The following is a 13,245-nucleotide window of genomic DNA, read 5'->3' as shown; positions in this document are numbered from 1 at the left end:
AGATGAGACCTCTGCCCTTTCCGACTCTTCAATTGATTCAGCTCCTAAGAGAGGCCCAGTGGATTTTGTTCCCAAAAGAGGCCCAGAGAAACAGAAGACATCTGCTTCAAAACACTCACCTTCACACAGAGATGGGGAAAGCAGCCACAGCCAGTGACATGCTCGGTCGTGTAAGAGGTAATTTTACATTAAGTTCAGGTATAAAAAAGTAGAGGACACTGCAGCACTTTTATTATTATTATATTAGTCAAATTGAAGTTAAATACTTTAACAAATTAGAAGTGACACATTTTTATGAATAGTTGAATGACTGACATTTAAATTAATACAGCAACAACACTGATAGAAAATCATGAACATAATCATTAAAACTAGGGTTAGCTTACTGTTTGTTTTTTAATGTGTATTTAACCACATTAATGTGCCTCTCCCCTCAGTGAGAAACACCAGAAGCAGCATTGCCAGATATAAGTTGGCTCTTCAAGCCTTCAAGCAGGGAAATTATATGAGGGCTGCCTTTGACGCTGCTGGACTGGACTGCTCAACAATTGCCCGTACTTCTCCAATCGCAGAGTTGCACCTGGCAGCGCCAGATGTGCTTAAGGGTTTAGGTCCCTGGAACGAGAGGGTGGAGATGCTGTCCTCTTTTGTTGAGAGGTGCCGTTCTGCCATGACCACAGATACTGACAATAAGATATCACAAATGAAAATAGACGGAGAGCTGTTGCCCATTGCTGGTCATAAGTAAAGTTACTCAATGTCGCTGCTCCACCTTTTGGTCTTCTGTTGTTCATTTGTTCAAGCATGGCGCTAGAAATGCTCAGGTTGGGGTTTTGATTCACACTGGGACCTGGTCTCTGGTTACGCATTTGTTGTGTGGTTGTTGTTGTGTTATTGTTTTTGTCACACAGGTCTTGGTAGCCAGTTCATATTTGGTTTTATTTAATTTTGAATGAGTGAAAAAACAAAATGGTAAGGTTGTAACTTTAAAGAAATTTGAAAAGTGAAGGGGCCTGAGTACTATCCAAATACACTGTATATTGGCCATATAACTCTGGCCTTGTTTTTGTCACGCATGTCTTTGACTTTTCTTGCCTTTCCTTTTTGGACTATTTATGGTCAAATATTCTAAAAGCCAAATTGCCAACTAGATTTTGTGGCCATGTATTTTATGATTCTCAAATTGTGGAATAAAGAGTTTGTGTTGTGTCATTGTGATATGTGCAGAATGTTTCACTTTACTGAATGCAGACAATAACCATTTTATAATGTTATAGTAATGCCTTATGGTGTATTATGTTTGTGTGATTCGACATTTCATCACTTTACTTGAAGCAATCAAAGATTACTTTATAGTGGCGAATGAGTATAATACACCATGAAAAAGATTATGATGCACACAGTGATTTGCTGCTCATTGACCCCATATTTTAGATGAACCACAGAGTTGATAATTATAATGCTGCATAATCCTTGAAAGATTTCCCAGTAATTGTGAAGCACTTGTTTCTGTACATAATAGATCATTATAATAAAACATATGAGTACTGGTATACAACATCACAAGCCTTCAGGAGTCTTTACGAGTGTTTATAACTATGTTTATACTGCACTATTACTGTATTATATTGCATTATGAGTACATGTATAATGCTGTATAATGCGTTGCGCATATGGCCTTTAAATGAAGTGTTACCCATTAGGCTACTTGCTAGACACCATGAAGCATTGTGTTAAACTAACGTTTCTTAGTTTACCTCCACCAAAAATAGCATCTATGAACTGTATGGCTTTTGCCACTGTCAGTATTAACAGTTTATTAGCCAGTAATAGGCTTTACCAGTATCTACTAACTTACTGCTTGGAATTGTCATAAGAATTGAGCAATTGCTAACAAGACTGAATTTTACACTGCCAAAGCCATTTCATTTCCATCCATCCATCCATCCATCCATCCATCCATCCATCCATCCATCCATCATCTTCCACTTATCTGGGGCCAGGTCGCGGGGGCAGCAGTCTAAGCAGGGATGCCCAGACTTCCCTCTCCTCAGACACTTCCTCCAGCTCTTCCGGGGGGACACAGAGGCGTTCCCAGGCCAGCCGGGAGACATAGTCCCTCCAGCGTGTCCTAGGTCTTCCCCGGGGTCTCCTCACGGTGGGACGGGACCGGAACACCTTCCCAGGAAGGCGAAACAGATGCCCAAGCCACCTCAGCTGACCCCTCTCGATGTGGAGGAGCAGCGGCTCTACTCTGAGCTCCTCCCGGGTGACCGAGCTTCTCACCCTATCTCTAAGGGATCGCCCAGCCACCCTGCGGAGAAAGCCCATTTCGGCCGCCTGTATCCGGGATCTTATCCTTTCGGTCATGACCCAGAGCTCATGACCATAGGTGAGAGTAGGAACGTAGATTGACCGGTAAATCGAGAGCTTCGCCTTGCGGCTCAGCTCTTTCTTCACCACGACAGACCAATACATTACTGCAGAAGCTGCACCGATCCGTCTGTCAATCTCCCGTTCCATCCTTCCCTCACTCGTGAACAAGACCCTTAGATACTTAAACTCCTCCACTTGAGGCAGGTACTCTCCACCAACCTTAAGTGGGCAAGCCACCCTTTTCCAACTGAGGACCATGGCCTCGGATTTGGAGGTACTGATTTTCATCCCCAACGCTTCACACTCGGCTGCAAACCGTCCAAGTGCATGCTGAAGGTCCTGGCTTGAAGGGGCTAACACAACAACATCATCCGCAAAGAGCAGAGATGAAATCGTGTGGTCCCCAAACCTGACACCCTCCGGCCCCTGGCTGCGCCTAAAAATTCTGTCCATAAAAATTAAAACAGAACCGGCGACAAAGGGCAGCCCTGCCGGAGTCCAACATGCACAGGGAACAAGTCTGACTTACTGCCGGCAATGCGGACCAAGCTCCTGCTTCGGTCGTATAGGGACCTGACAGCCCTTAGCAAAGGACCCAGGACCCCATTGAGGAGATCCTCGAAGTTCTCCTTCCACCGCCCAACGACATCCCCAGTTGAGGTCAACAGCTGCCCACCTCTACTGTAAACAGCGTTGGTAGGGCACTGTTTCCTTCTCCTGAGGCGACGGATGGTTTGCCACAATCTCTTCGAGGCCAGCCGATAGTCCTTCTCCATGGCCTCACCGAACTCCTCCCAGGCCCGAGTTTTTGCCTCCACAACCACCCGTGCTGCAGTCCGCTTGGCCTGTCGGTACCCGTCAGCTGCCTCAGGAGTCCCACAAGCCAACCAGGCCTGATAGGACTCCTTCTTCAGCTTGACAGCATCCCTTACTTCCGGTGTCCACCACCGGGTTCGGGGATTGCCGCCTCGACAGGCACCGGAGACCTTACGGCCACAGCTCCGAGCGGCCGCTTCGACAATGGCGGTGGAGAACATGGTCCACTCGGACTCAATATCTCCAGCCTCCCTCGGGATCCAGTCGAAGCTCTGCCGGAGGTGGGAGTTAAAGATCTCTTTGACAGGAGACTCGGCCAGACGTTCCCAGCAGACCCTTACAGTACGCTTGGGCCTGCCGAGTTGGTCCAGCTTCCTCCCCCGCCATCGGATCCAACTCACCACCAGGTGGTGATCAGTTGATCACCCGAGTGTCCAAGACATACGGCCGCAGGTCAGATGAAACGACAACAAAGTCGATCATCGACCTGCGGCCTAGGGTGTCCTGGTGCCACGTGCACTGATGGACACCCTTATGCTTGAACATGGTGTTCGTTATGGACAAACTGTGACTAGCACAGAAGTCCAATAACTGAACACCGCTCGGGTTCAGATCAGGGGGGCCGTTCTTCCCAATCACGGCCCTCCAGGTGTCACTGTCGTTGCCCACGTGGGCATTGAAGTCCCCCAGTAGAACGATTGAGTCCCCAGTCGGAGCACTTTCCAGTACCCCTCCCAGAGACTCCAAGAGGGTTGGGTACTCTGCACTGCCGTTCGGCCCGTAGGCACAAACAACAGTGAGAGACCTATCCCCGACCCGCTGGCACAGGGAAACGACCCTCTCGTTCACCGGGATAAACTCCAACACATGGCGGCAGAGCTGGGGAGCTTTAAGCAAACCCACACCAGCCCGCCGCCTCTCACCATGGGCAACTCCAGAGTGGGGAAGAGTCCATCCTCTCTCAAGGAGTGTGGTTCCAGAGCCCAAGCCGTGCGTAGAGGTGATCCCAACTACCTCTATTCGGAACCTCTCAACCTCACGCACGATCTCAGGCTCCTTCCCCGCCAGCGAGTTGACGTTCCACGTCCCTAGAGCTAGTTTCCGTGTCCAGGGATCGAGTATGTCTAGGCCCCCGCCTTCGACTGCCGCCCGATCCTCTCCGCACCGGCCCCTTATGGTCCCTCCTGTGGGTGGTGAGCCCACGGGAGGGCGGCCCCATGTCGCTCGTTCGGGCTGGACCCGGCCGGGCCCCATGGGGAATGGCCCGGCCACCAGGCGCTCGCGTACGAGCCCCAACCCCGGGCCTGGCTCCAAGGTGGGGCCCCGGCTGCGCCATGCCAGGCGACGTCACAGAACACAAAATGTTTTTCATCTGAAGGGGTTTTTGTACCGCTCTTAGTCTGACCCGTTGCCTAGGACCTGTTTGCCTTGGGAGACCCTACCAGGGGCATATAGCCCCAGACAACATAGCTCCTAGGGTCACTCGGGTACTCAAACCCCTCCACCACGTTAAGGTGGCAGTTCAAGGAATTTTACACTGCCAAAGCAGTTTCATTTCATGGCACAATAACGTTGGTTTTTTTCTTTCATTTTTCAATGACATTGATACAATAACTATCAACAAAGGTGACGATAACAAATTTTGTCACCAAGTGAAAAGACGAGAGAATCATGGAATCCACCAGAAATAGTCGCAATAACCTACTGTATAACCGTAAACAACCGTAAGTTTTGGTCTATCCTGACCCAGAAAGAATGCCAAGATGCATACTTCGAAAATCCACAACAAATAGTCGCAATATAACCATGAACAGTTTTATTTTAAAATTAATAAATGTAAGTAAGTAAGCAAGTAAGTAAGCGAGTATGTAAGTACGTAAGTAAGTAAATTAAGTAAATAACGTAAGTAAGTAACATTCGCTCTTTTTTACCGGCTCCACATACAAACATTTTAATGGATTTTTCTATAAAGATTTTACATTTGTTGGATTTTCATTTTACATATGTTTAGAGCCTCATAAAACAAACAAAAATGTTATAGCCTTTGTTATTCGAAATCACATTGGAAACATAATGGCATCGTATTGGAAACCTTTTTGCTCCATTGACATTGAATGACATTGTCATGGTACGGTGGTGCCCAACGCCTGGTCCACGGTTCCCTCCTGAACCGAGGTCCCCTCAGGACATTTTTAGGGGGGGGCTGAGTGGGTGCCTGAGGGAAGTCCCAACGGCGCCCCCTCTACGTCCGGTGCCTGCGCCACGGCGAGCCCGGGAGCTGCAGCCATCCTGCAGCCAGTGCCCCCTGCTGCCCGGGAGCTGCACCGCCAGAGCTTGCCGGGGTCTGGCCGCCGCCGCTCTCTCCTGTCCTGGCCGCCCCGGCGCTCTCTCCTGTCCGGCCGCTCCGTCGGCTCTCCCGGCTACCGACCCTCCGCCGGCTCTCCCGGCTACCGGTCCTCCGCCGGCTCCGCCTCCCCGGCCTGTCCCGACGGCTCTCCCGCCCTGATTAGTCTCGGCTGTTCCGCCCCCTTGGTGGGTTTGTACCAGTGGGTTTCTATCACCACACAAACGCATCCCGGGCTTGTTGTGTCATATGTCGTCAATCATCGTTCACACCAGGTCCCTGTTTGGTAATTTGTATGTGTTTAAATGTTTCCCCTCTACTCCCCACAGTGTGGATCATTGTTGCTGTTATTGGATGTTGTAGTGTGTGCTGCTGTTACGTGTGAGTTTATTATACCTGTTGCTTACTTTCATTTTGCTGCTTTAGTCAGCCCTTTTCTTTCATTGTTTTTGTGCTCGGTGTTACTTTTGTTTGTTTCTATAATTAAAGAGTCAACACCAACTGCCCCTGCCTGCACCTGGTTCCTTGCTCCCGCAACACCATACATTCATTACAGACATCTGGCACAATGAAGCATGCCCTGTCGCGGACAGCCCCCTTGGCACTGGAATTAGATGAGGGACATCTATAATGAGGCCCACCACAGTAGTGTCGCTAGTAATCATTGATGATGTGGTTGGATTCGGTCGTGGCACAGCAGTTGTAGGTGAACAGCAGTGGACTGAGCTCGTAGCCATGGGAGTGTGGTGGTGCTTGGTGTTCTGCTGCCTGTGGTCTCTCTACAGTAAGTTACTACAGAAGTAACTTAGTAGCAGTGGATGCATCTTAAAACATACAGCCTTAACTGAAAACATTTTGTATAGGCTATCGAAGGAACGTTTTATTGTACTGTGTTTCTAGAAAAAAAGGAATTTAAAGAACACGTCAGCGGTCATGTTGAGCACATTGCAATACAGAGGGGTATAAAAAAATATAGTGGGGTGGTGTTAAGAGTAAAGCACATTTACCAACTGATGGCATGCGATATTATACCAAGGAGGTTGTCTTATAGCCAACAGCCAATATTTTCTATGATTTACTTACACATACTATCTAGTCTTCACACAAGGGGCAAGCTGTCCTCCCCCACATGGGTAACCTATTGAACTCTAAAGAGCTCTTACAGCATCTGGACAGACAATAGACAATAGCCCTGATGAGTTATACAGATGTGCAGATTAAAGAGTAACCATTTCATCTGCTGATACCAGTCAATGATGCCCCCTAGGCAAATACCAGATCCCCCACATTCCTTTTCTAATTTGAACAAGGGGACTCAGTCCTTTAATCAGTGAGAATACATTGGTTAGAGACATTTCCACATCAATCCACCATCTTGATACCAAATCAACCTTTGGTATCAATCCTTAAACAGTTTACTCATTAAGATGTAAAAAGTACTCTTAAACAACATGACCCTGTCGATATCATTACCCTTATACTTAGAGAACAGGACATATCTAAAATGTCTGGATTGTCATTTACATGCTTCTAGACCATTACCTTCGTTGTAACTCCAAGACCACACATTTTCAATTTACAGAACTATAACATAGTACAGCAAAACTTTTTATGTTAAAATCAGTGGTCACAGGAAGTAATTCAAGTGACATATATTGACAGTATGGGATGTGTAGCATCGACTCGTGGGTGTGTAAACACCTATCACTGAATACATACTATAATCTATTACTGGTACAAAGTCCTCTCATGCCAATTACTAGATTCACTGAAAAGTCCTCTCATGGTTACAATTAACCTTTATTTAACCAGGAAAAAAAACAGAAAAAATCTCTTTTTCAAGAGTGTCCTGGCCAAGACAGGCAGCAGTACAACCATACATACAACACAGAATACACAAGAACATAAAACAACTAAATTAGCAAATCCATCACCCACAAATCTTAAAATATCATGCAGAACCGCTACAGCCAGATGTGGCTTCTTCCAAGTCAATTAATATCCTCTTAAAAGCAACCAATGGTACAAGCTTATTAAGTTTCAAATGTTTCTGTAACTTGTTCCATGCAGAGGGAGCAAAAAACGCCCTTTTTCCCAACTCAGTTCTAACATTTGGTACAGACAGAAGTAAAAGATCCTGGGAACGAAGATTGTAAGTCCCAATATTATTTGCACTGATGTAGGTCAGAAGGTAGGATGGAAGAAGACCTAAAATAGCCTTATATATAAAAACATACCAGTGTTGAAGTCTCTGTGTTGATAGAGAAGACCATCCAACACGTTCATATAGTTCACAGTGGTGAGTGAGAACTTTAAGACCAGTGATGAACCTCAGAGCTCCATGGTATACAGTGTCCAGTGCATGTAAACTTTGAGACGAAGCATGCATATGTAAAACATCACCATGTACTTCCAAAGTCATCACACCTGTTCTGCTCCTCCAAATGTCAGACAGTCAGTTATGAATCATTTCTTGGCAGGCCTGTGTAACAGAACGTAAAAGTCAGATGTATATTCCAAGGTGTTGTCCTTCATAGCTCAAATGCAGGTTACCATGACACAGCTCTAGTGGTCTCCAACCTAGCTGCTTTATCAGCCAGGTCAGGAGAATCTGTGTGCTCTCCTTTGTAAATGCCAAGATGACCAGTTTTATCTAAGGGCTCTATAGCTGCAGGCCGGGTCAGAAGTGATGGTTACTAGCACCAGAAAATGCACTTTTCCTTCAGTGACTTCAATTCACAGTGCCTTATCTTTAAACACAGAAGCCCTCCTGTAGCGTGTGTCGTTGACCCCAGGTTCCTCTCGCAGGACCGCAGATGAGATCGCAGATGAGATGTACCTGGTATGGACCCAATCAGCATGGCATGATGTCGTGCAGTTGGTCTTTCCGCGCCCCAGTAAACGTTGTCCAGAACCGGAGCTTTCCTTAGCCTCCATCCTCTCAGTTGGAGGTTGCCTTCTCAGTTGGAGGTTGCCATCTCATGGCAGAATCATCAGGACTAGAATTAGTCCAGCTGTCAGGAACCAGGCATCGCTGTAGACGTGCAGCCCATCAGGGTAGAGTCCGCTCGTAGCTGTAGGACAGTCTGTGTGTGTGTGTGTGTGTGTGAGATCCATCTTATCTCAGCCCACCTCACAGTTGTCCTTTAAGCCAAATTCAGTCTCTCTGGGCTCCAACCAGTCCTCGCTGAATCGCTTTCAAGTGTCCTTTACCTGTCAGTGATTTCTCCTTCAGAAGATTAGTTGCAGCTGCAACTAAAGATAGTTTGCTTACACTGAAGCATCACTCTCAAAGAGTAGTTCATGAACAATTCTCAGTTCACTTAACCAGATCTCAGTTGGTATATAATTACATCTGATTGTATTGTATCGGAACTACAATCAAATTCACCATTGTTTCACATAAATGATCAAATACCTTATTGCAAATCAAAACATGTAACACCATCTCGAAGGTCAGCTAACATAACTGATATTTAGCATAATTTCTCTACAAGATGAAACTCAGTGTGAATTTCTCCAAGTCTCTTCTTATTATCCTAGCACATCAAAGACACTCTGTAATCCTGTCATAAATCATGATCCCCCCCCTTCATGCCCTATCTAACCAGAGTTCACCCTGGAGTCGGGATGGTTTACAAACCTAAGGATAACGGACCCTAGTCTTGAAGAATGGTCCCCTTATCAATTAGGGACACATTCCAATCTCATAAGACGTAGTGGTGTTATCTTGAGAAACAAATCAGGCCAGACAATAGCAAGCAAACCTTTTTGTCTCAACATACACCTCAAAAAAACATCTGTTAACCATTAACATTCCAATGATTGCTTACTACGACAGAAATTAAGTACATAGGTGTATACATGTCTATAAAAATAATGAAGAGTCATTGAATATGCAAATAAACATGGAATTGACACTACCGGTTCCTTCAAGTCAAAACCAGAATAATGAACACCAAGTAGCCGAATTAGAATACCCAAGTCTGTTTCTCTTCTAAAGAGTTCAAACAAGTCAAAAACCTGTTTCAAACAGCCCCCCACCCCACACACTGATGTTTGTGTGAGTGAGTTGAGCACTCCAGGGGGTCTGTACCTCTCTTTACAAATTAGACTTTGTAAAACTTCGCAACTTGGTTTTCTAGAATAGAACTTGATGCAGAATCACTTTCTCAGTATTAGTTAAAACGTAGCCAAACTTAGTAGACATGTAAGGAATAACAAAACTTATTCAATAATGCATAATATGATTACTTCTAATCAAATATCACACAAACTGAACAGTAACATTCTCATAGTCACTTTTCATCCCATCAAATTAGTTATTTCTTAGCTAAACCAAATCAAAATGGTAAGATGTATTCTACTCAACCATAATCATGTTAGATTTTGTATAAAACAAAAATGTTTCCAAAAACCCAAATTAGACAAACACTGTGAACGGACACTAAGGGATCCTGATTTTAACAGATGCCAATTTTCTGTTCTAACTATGCAAACAGAAAAACTCAATTCTACATGTTACTCTTTAAATACCTATTTAATTATCTTTGAACTCTAAGTTCAACTCTTTTTCATTATAGATAATAATTTCATACAGTCCCCTACTGTCCCCCCCTGCTTTCACGACAGAGTCAATGGAAAAACGACTCCATGCGTGAAAGCAGAACCATTACATGACAGACATGAAAAGAAAATCGATAGTTGGGATGAATTTAACATTCATTCTGTAAAAAGTTGCAAACTGAATACCCATCAAAAACAAAATAGAAAATGACAAAAACCCAACATCCATAAACAAAGTTGTCTCACCCAGTGAAACTCCCAAATGAGCATATCAAAATTTGCACAGGCAATGGTCAAACTAAGTTGACAAAACAAACAGCATTACTCAATTAACCTCCTAAAGTCTAGGGAATTAGTCCAACTTTAATGCATGTCTATGTTACACCAAATAGTGGCGGTCAGCCAAAATCGCTACTTTCATGTATATGTCATACAACAACATCAAGATTGAGAAACAATATTTTAACCCATTATAATGAAACCACAAGATCATATTTTATCAAATTAGAGAAGCATCATTGTACCAATTTCCAATATATCCCCCTAATTAAATTTAGGACATCATTCTCATATACAATCCTAAATTATCAGGCAAACACCTCCACGGGTGCCAGCCACCAGCACAACACTAGATGTCAAATTTCAATTTCGCGGATTCTGCAATAAGGCAAAAGCCGAAAGAGTGGGCCTTCACAAAGAATCACATTAACGACGCAATGAATGCGTTCACCCAAGTGTACACCAAACAAAACAATTTCAAAACTTCCAAGTTAACAACAACCTCGGTAAACAAGTTGCCAACCACAACCAGATATTGACAAATGCCCGGGACTCGGACCACAATCTCATACAGAACAAGCACAATTGGCACAACTTGAGTATTTCAACTGCTAATTCAAACCACAAGCTGACCAACAACTTTTGACAGGAGCAATCCCCACTCCATCCTACACTCTCATAGAGCCTGATCAAATCTGTGAGGGCCCCTGAGTGGAACAAGTGGTCGTGCCCCACAACACGGATACGTAAAGGTTAACCTCACAGCACCGGGTAGCCGTCGGCAACAGGTTCACTCCCCCCGTGTCGTCGGAATTCAATCCGAGGACGTTGCACTGCTAACACAGGGACTGAATCTCCCCTACCTACAATACAGGCCGTACAAGGAGACATAGGGGCCCAATTCCCCTACTGTCGAAAAACAAACAAGACATCGCATTTTGCACAGACAGTTGCACAGAAATCAATTCCACCAACAGAGAGCTGCTTAAAATCCTGCACGAATCGCCCCACAATAGGTTAAGAGCATGGGAGTGATACCCATACTATCAGGACACGGAACAACAACAGCCTTTTATTCACTACAGTTACTGTAACTGGAATACCATTGTTAAAAAAAGTACTCCTACAAACCAAACTTTCTCAAAACCATCTATCAACATCCACAAAACCATCAAACCTGACATACTAAACCCAACGACTTAGTTCACCCACTCCTGTATCCTCCAAATATGTTAGAGAAAAACCAGGATTGTATTAAGGAATGATCTCACCGGTTGATGCTCTCTGGTCCGTCTCATCTGACCGTCAGCACCCCTCCCTCAGGCGGGTTAGCGTTCCTGCGTGTTCCCGTTGGATTGCTCGCGGCAAGGCCAAACTGTCTCTATTCTTGCGGGGACGCAATTAAGCAGGGCGCCCTGACTCTCACCCTTTTCGCAGCCAATCCACAAGCTGGGGAGGATTTGGGCTCCGGGACCCAGTCACTGGCCGGGCACGGATAACCAGCTAGAAAACGATTATGAGACACAAGGATAAGTAACCAAGGACGGGCTCCCAAAGTGTGATGGCAAGAGAATATGCTTGAAATATAAGATTGAAATATATATATTTTTTTCATTCATGACCAGATCATGCCCATATTATATTGTGTGACTGGCTGTACTAATTACAAGATAACTCAAAATAGTGGTCTTTCATGTTTTGTTTGCCTGGTAAATACACTGCAAAAAGAAAAAAAGGGAAAACATAATCATCACAGAAAAAGAGAAAGTAAATTCAACTTCAGGGATATCAATCTGTCCAGTTACAAAGCATAAGCAATTCTGAATCAATGTCATCTTCATTTTCAATATCAGGTGTTCTGATGATGGTGGTGGAGAGCACTGTCTAACATGCTGGTCCAAAATCTCCCATAGGTGTTCAACTGGGTTGAGATCAAATTACTGTGAAGGCCATAGCATATGATTCACATCATTATCATTCTCAATAAACCATTCGGTGATCTATCATTTCCTCTGGTGGGGGTGTTGACATTCTGGAAGAGCCATCAATGAATGCTCTTTCAAAGTAACAAAGATCCTTTTCTCTTGGCACCATGATCGAAAATCGAGGTCAACTGGGCCTGGGCAGCAGTTTTATACATGCCACAGAGTATGATAAGATGTTACTTGCTTAAATCTATCATGCAGTACACCTGTATGAAAGTATCTGCATTCTAATTCTCAGTTGTTATGAGAATGCCCAGAACCTCTCTGACCTGGTGTCAATGGGGACACTTGAATTTTTTTAACCTGTATCGCACGACATGTTTACAAATTTCGGAATGAGTTCTAAACCCACAAATTGTCACCTAGACCAGATTTCAACAAAATTACTTCTTGTGCTAGGTCAGCAAATGTTGAATGTAATTAAAAACCCTTCCCGAGTCGAGGTCAGCGTCGACGCAGAGGTAACTAATTTGCTTATTCATTAAAAACGATAATCGCTAGAAGCTTAACGTTTTTTTTTTATATCTAGACATCTTGGTGAAGCGTTCCCTATCAGGTTTCATAGACAGTTACCCTCATCCCAAATGGTTAATGTAAACATTCCTGCGGTTATCAGTGCGCAACCTACAGAGAGAGAATAAAAACAGAAAGGTTTCTGTTGTTCTGATTATCTAGGCACATTCACTTCCAATGAAACGTATATTCATATTGTAATTGTTAATGCTCAGATTCAACAGTAGTTACGTTATAGTAAGCCTTAACTGAAACTGTATACGGTAATATTGCGACTGTTTCTGGCATGGAAAACGTAATCTTCAGTCTCGCTAGCAATTGCTCAATTCTTATGATTATTCCTGAGAAGTTAGTAGATACTAGTAA

The sequence above is a fragment of the Esox lucius genome, chromosome 22 (genome assembly GCF_011004845.1).
Source record: "Esox lucius isolate fEsoLuc1 chromosome 22, fEsoLuc1.pri, whole genome shotgun sequence".
NCBI lineage: Eukaryota > Metazoa > Chordata > Actinopteri > Esociformes > Esocidae > Esox > Esox lucius.
The sequence above is the reverse complement of the archived record's forward strand: the minus strand, read 5'-3'. Positions refer to the sequence as shown.